Source organism: Bombus pyrosoma, linkage group LG17 (assembly GCF_014825855.1).
Source record: "Bombus pyrosoma isolate SC7728 linkage group LG17, ASM1482585v1, whole genome shotgun sequence".
NCBI lineage: Eukaryota > Metazoa > Arthropoda > Insecta > Hymenoptera > Apidae > Bombus > Bombus pyrosoma.
In genome coordinates this window covers 5,848,191-5,855,546 of record NC_057786.1, presented here as the reverse complement: position 1 = coordinate 5,855,546, position 7,356 = coordinate 5,848,191, and positions in this window count along the sequence as shown.

Sequence of the window (7,356 nt, the reverse complement as noted above, 5' to 3'; positions counted from 1 at the left end):
CATTGAATCGGACAACCGCTCATGATCCTCTAGACCGGAAGAAAGAGAAACTCTCACCAGGCAACAAGCCTTCACAGTCATTGATCTCTTCGAATCCGTTACAGCATGCACAATATCCTGAAACTGTAATTCATAAAGTAGAGAGTAACGGGTTAAATCCCGTCAATGACACCGAGGTCAATCTAGAATTGAAACCTACGGCAGACTCTCCGGAATCCACGAGCAGGTTTTCCTCGACCAGCACTTCGACGGTTCATAACCTGTCCTGTACCACGTCACCTGTTCCACCTAACATAAGTATCATATCGGAGAATCATTCTCCTGGACAGGAAGTGAAGACGCCACCTACAGCATCGCCGAGATGGGCAACACCTGCGATTGACCCGAGTCGCCATCGTGACGAATCACTCTGATGATATCGATGGGTTACAGAACACCCCATCGGATCTCAACACTTGTTTATTGAGTCCACAGAGTACCACATCAAACGAATCTTTGACCGCAACCGATCCAGTTGGATCATCGGGGGAAGCCCAGTCTCCCAATCAACTACAAAACTCCGCGTCGTGTTTGATGAATCTACACCACGCACCACCGGAGCAACGGTGTGTTATTCTAATCGTAACGGGAATTTACGACTCCCGTTTGCGCGCTTCCTCGCGATCGCGTCTCCCCGCGACTGGTCGATAAAACAAAATAATGGCAAGAGAAATGTAAATATAATATCAACAATACATATAGCACAATCAATGGAATCCAGAAACAAAAATAAAAGATCAGATAGCCTAATACAAAAGCCTCATTCCATAACAAATTACAATATATACATGAAGGGCGTAGATCGCGCGGATCAATATCTATCCTATTAATCAATTTTTAGGAAGACAAAGGAATGCACTAAACGAGTTATGTTTTTTTTATCAACAGTACACTTTTCAATTCGTTTAAGCATATACACTCTTAAGTGGAAAGAAAGAAAGTGATAATTTCCTGGATAGAAGATTGTGAATCCAATGAAAACGATGAAGATTTATCCAATATAACAAACACTTCTGAGCTGACAAGAAGTAAATCCAAATTAGATCATCCAGGAAGACTATCAAATTTCGGAAAACATAAACATATAAATATAGTGTCTAGTCGTCGAAATAAAAAAATCCCAAAAGCAATGTAGAGTTTGCATAATTAAAAAAAAAAAGAAGTAGAATATGTTTTGTCTGTGAATTTTGCAATGTATGCAAATATTAATATAAATATTATAAGTAGTTTCGCCAAGTTTGAGTTAACATTTCTATAGGTATGAGAAAAAGCGCGTATATTTCCGCACGATATCCTAGAGTATAAACAGAGCTGGCGTCAACGATGTATCTGCGTCCGAGTGAGAGGTAGACAGTACGTAGGACTTTCAGTCCTACTACTGTCGGTAAAATGATACGATAATACAACAAATGTATAAGTGTGTGTGTTATATGCATAGTGAATCTTTTCTTTCTTTTGTGAAGAGAGTTTTTATTTTTCATTCTTTTGGTCTCTTCTCTCTCGTTTCTTTTTTCTTTTCTTCTCTTCAGCGTCACATGAAGCGCACAAATGACCAAGTCTCTCCACGGTTCTCTCTCGGTTCGCTATATTTTTCGAATAAAATTGTACTTCAAATCCACTATATCCAAATGTTTTCCCCTTTTCTTTCCTATTCCTCTACCTATATTTTAAACAACCCAGGGCGGTCGAAGCCTGTATGGAATCGATTAAGATTGGACCCACGTAAAAGTAAGTATAAAGCTCAGGAGTTTGTCGTTTGGGTATTCCATTGTATGTTCGCTATCGTTACTACTCGCACTCCGCACATCGTAGTACAAATCGAAAAGTTTTTACAATTTATTAATTTATCAACCACAGTTGGTCATTTTACAATCCACAGGAAAATGATAACATACTCGATATTCTAGTTTGTGTTTGAAGATACATAAAAAATATATATTTATACACTTCCTATACTACATATCTCATTGAACATGTGAAAAATCGCTAGTAGAACATAGGTTATTAAAATACATCTAACTCATAAATATATTATGAAGATTATGTAAAGAAATATAAATAGAAGATAAATTTGAGATAACAACATGATAGCACGCGCCATACAAAATATATTCGAGAAAAAATAAATGATTTTTTATATTAATTATATTAATATTTCATGTTTTACTTCCCCTATAAAATATCTGTTATATTTCGATGTACTCAGTTTTTTTAATATTTTCATGTTAAATTATATTATTCTTCCAAAGCTATATAATTTGACTCTTTCACTATTTGAAGTTTCCTTCCACGAAACGATTTCCTTCAATGAAAACCATGCCATGCTTTGAAATACAACTTTTCAAAACATTTACTGTAAAAATAGGGAGGTCATGATCCATGCTGATATATACATATTTTCCCATTTGGAGTTAACATCGCGAAAAGTCTCTTCTTGCTTAAATTTAATTTACGATAAGTATCTTCTGTTTGTTCTTCAGTCATAATCACGGAAATAAGTGGTCGAAGAGGTAGTGTGCATCGAAATATAATATGATATGCTCAAATATACTGGAACTGCTAAAATATTCAACAAAGACGGTGGTATAGGCGATCATCATCGAGAACAGATGATTAGCGACGGTGTCATCGTGAATAGTTTGTTTTTTCTCGTTCTTTATTTTGAGATTTGTATTCTCCTTATTTCCCCTTCCTTTTTCGCCCATTTAGGGGCTCATTTCTTCACCCGCGAACAGAGTATGTAGCTGATCTTCATCGAACAAACGTTTCACCATTTTACGGATGCTTGCACATAACTTTAATACGCATCTTCATTCGTCACTTACTCATTGAATGGATTTGAGAGACAGCGATTCTAACGTGTTTTCCTTAAAGTATTATCATCTTAGGAGTGTTCCTATTAGAGTATATATGTTTTATAACGGTAATAAATACACCGAGTTCGATGGACTTTCTTCATACGGAGCAAATTTCTGATGCCTAGATTTACTACTATAAACCAATGCTTCATTTGATTAAGTAGTTTCAGAAAACAGTCTGAGTTTAATTTGGTAGGACCGTCATTTTAAAGATATCTTCTAGATACGCGGGACGGCGTACTCTGTATATTTAGTATAATTTAAAATGATATATTATAGGATTCTCAAATTCGAGTCGAAATTGTATTCGCGAGCAGTTGCAGTTTTCATACAAGCATGTATGTATGTTTTCACTTAAAGCCTTTTTCACTATGTAGCATCAGAGTTCTCTTTGCACGTTGTCTATCGACAGTCTTGAGTGCAGTGAGATCATATTTGAAGCTCTCGAAAAATTACCGAATCAAATTATTGCCAAACAGATCGAGGTGGAAAGAGCGTTGGATGCTCCTCTTATTAAATTATCAGACGTTAAATATTGTTTACTTTTCATTTTTACTATTTATATTATTTCTAAAATAATACTGACATTGACAATAAAATTCGATTGGGTTCGACATCTATGCTTTAGTGATAAATAGTTGTTACGCAATACATCTGTTCAGTTGAGACGTACTGTTGGATTTCACTATACAAATTGTATTATAATTTGTAGCGTAACTATGGGTAGATTTCAATGGTATGGAGATTATTTTAAACTCGTACAAGTATATGCCCGTAATCAAAGTGATGAATTTTTATGCTCTTGTTCAGCAACTGACCAAATAACGCAAACTGCATTCTTTTATGCGACAAAAAAACATATACTTCTATAAAAATTGTATAATAAACTCACTTCTCGATAAATATGCGAACATGTTTAAGATGTTCGATTTTCGAATATTTTTCAGATATTCATCCACTTATGTGAAGAACGATTTTCCGCATGAGTCACCTGATTATTTTATTTTCTTTCCGAATTCTGTATATTATATGTGTATTCTGTACATTCTCTGTAAACGCTTGCAGCCCTTCCGGCTTCGTCGTTTCCACAATTAGGCCGGTGCCGCTTATTTTTCTAACTGCTGTGACTAGTATTCTCTTTTTACGGGGGTTTACTAGCGTGAATAGCGCGTCGCGCGCTTCTTCGCTTGTTCTCATTTCACCATCTTCCACTTCAGAGCAGATTATAAACCACATTTCTCGGTGGTTTTACCGCCATTTGTCCACTTTATTGCTGGTCATCTTCACTTTCTCCGCGTACGAGAGCTATTTTGGCTCGGTCTTCGTTGTTTTCTTAACGGCCGTTCCAAGCCACTTGCTGGCTTGCAGCGACTTACTCACAGCGCTTAACATTGCGGTTTCCTTATTCTTAGCTTCGCCAGCGCTTTGTTCTAGCCTGCCGGCTAAGTAACTGTTGTGCAGCAGCAGCTCCTCCACAAGTCCTCTCATATCCTTAAAGTAACGCATTATCGTTACGATTTGCTCCTTTTTAACTTTGTTGCTCGGGTCGAGGTAGAACGCCAGGACCCTCTTTTCTATATCGCTAGCTTGTTGTTCCCTTATGACGGGTATTGGCCGCGTTTCTTCATTAATATCCTCCTTCTCTTCATCGGCCCGCTTCTTGACTTCTGGGCTGTTTTGCTTTTCCGATGTAGCGCTCACACTCGGATATTTGGAGGTAGAGCACTCTGCTCCTTTTTCAGGCTTTTGCATTTTCAAGGGTTGCAGAACCATCCTTTGCCTTCGTGGCAGGTGGCGTCTGTCTACGTGACGACATCTGGATTACTCTCGCGGCGTACTGTTTGTACACAAAAACAGTATACGGAGAGACGTAAACGCGCCCTGTCTGCATGCGGTCATCTCGGGTCAACGCACGCTGTCAGGAGATTTTTAAAGTATGTCCAAGGAAGTTTGCCGATGTAATTAACAATGATTTGGCTTACTTAGAACCAGGCAAGCAATTCGCCAGAGGCAAGGGAGGTGAAGAGGCTCTACGAGGATTTGTGGGGTAGAACTGGTCCTCCAAATCCCCCATAATCCCAGGAAGTAGAGCCTCGAAGTTATCATTATGTGAATACTTTCTTGTTTCACATAAAACGTTACACAGTAAATCAACACTTCTTTCAACTTTTTTTAAGAAACTCTTTCGAATTGTACAACATTTTCGATCGATTGCGATCTCTCTCACAATTGCATAGTTTTATTTGTGAATATTACACAAGTAAATATTTCGTTTTTTCGTTCAGACAAACTGCAACTTGATATTATTTTATATTAATATTGCTTGATCACATTGCACAATTTTTATTGTGAAGAGAAACATGTTAAAATTCTACTCTGTAATTTCTTTACAGATGGTTATACATTCAAATCATACAAATATATTCGTCTATAAAATAATGAAAATTTCCATAATTAGAAGGTTGGTGTATACTGCGCGTTTTATATCGCACAGGAATAATTAGCTCCATTTCTTCCAATGACGCATTATTATTACAGAGATTTGAGGTGTATATTGTGTGTCCGTGAAATTAGTTGTTGCTGGCTGTAGATGTTGCTCTGCTGGGGTACTACTGTATTTTCTTCCTATTTAAGAGTCGTGGAAGAAAAATCGGACTTCGTTCGCCGGGATTCGATCCCGGGTTCCGAACGTTCGTAACCTCAGGCGCTAACCACTGCGCTCCCGTCGTCCGTTAGTTGTTAGTGTCGAATGGCGGTATTTGTGCTGTCGAGTGCCGCCACAGGTTCATACCAACCACATGGCCATCTGATTTAACAAAACGAACAAAAGAATCCATCCGTTATTATTTTTGCCTTTTATATATCTATAAGTATCATTTCTCCACTACCCAGCATGTGCACGTGCATCTTCCTTTCCGTTTCCGTCTCAGAGTTCGTAACACAAGTATATCATTTTTAATCTTTCCACTTTTCTTCTTCTTTTCTTTTATCTCGATAATCGTTTAGTACTGCATGATTCTTAGGAACTTCATCGATACTCCACAATGCCGCCCATCTAACGCATTGGAGTCAAATTATTTTTCATCACTAAATACATCCTTTCTTTAATACTTCCTACACTGCATACGTACTTTCGTAATTTCTATAGCTTTTCTTTACGGTAAGAGGCGAATAATATCCAGTGTTTCAGTGTTGGATGTTTCAAATGTTTACATCGTTCCAAAAATGTTGATCGTTTAATAAAAGATCGTTTAATAAGACCTACTATTTTAGCATATCGTTTTTTGTTAATACCGGCGATTGCTCTCTGCTCACCCTTGTGTTATATTTCACAGAACTTTCTAAGGATTATGTTACCATGTTTCACAATATCTGTTAATGAATTTTGTAATTTTTATGACGATATAGTTATTTCTAATGTATATATAGTCTCACTTTGATTGACTAATTGATTTACTTGCAAAATTTAGTGAGAAGTAAAACAATAAAATATTGTGTAGAGCTATACGCTATATCATTTTGCTTTCAAAACACCTTAATAGTAGTCAATAAGAAATATAACAAGATTCTATTTAGATTTTCTTCTATAACCTTCATATCTTTTCTGCATGTATATAATTTATAAAATATAACATTTAGAAAATATAATCTCGTAAAACATATAATATTGAGAATGTTCTCATTTCTCCCTGTACCGTACATCAAACGTAGTGTCAAATTATATTACAATCAATAAAAATATAGCAGCAGAAATGGAAAATGTAAATAACCCATGGGAGAAAGGAGGGTATCCCTTGTGAAGACACCACAACTCCCATGATCTATTGTCTCAGTCTCAGTCTCAATTAACTAGAAGTGGTTAGAATGAAATAACTACGTAACTGTAACGTTGGCCGTATGTCATGCCAACAATGGGAGCCGAGGCAGTAAAACTCGATAGCGATACATACCCGTGCGGCAACACATGCCATGTCTGACATGGCACTTAATTAATTGATTATTATTATTATTATTATTATCAATATTGTAGAGGTTTATGTGTAGAGGATGGTTGGTACGTGAGGTTTAAAGGACGAGATTGCTCGCTGTCGAAACCGTCGAATATATTTAAAATAATAAATTAATGTACAGCCGTACAAGTGAGTCGTTAGTACAAAATATAAATCACAAAATAAAATCGCGAATAGATACTCGTGAGATAGTCGGAAATACTCGGAGATATTCTGTGAATACTTTATTAGATACTGTTAAATTCTCGTAATACTCGGAGATACTGTGTCGCGCGACTAACTGATAACTGATTGATAACTGGTTGCTAACTGATAGATACTCCGTATGTACTCTACCTGCCCGCAATCGCGTCCGTTTATTTATATCGGTCGGGGGCGGGAAGGGGGGGGGGAAGAAAGTCGGAAAATTTGAATTCGTCTTCATTCGACGGTTGCATGTAGCGGCGACA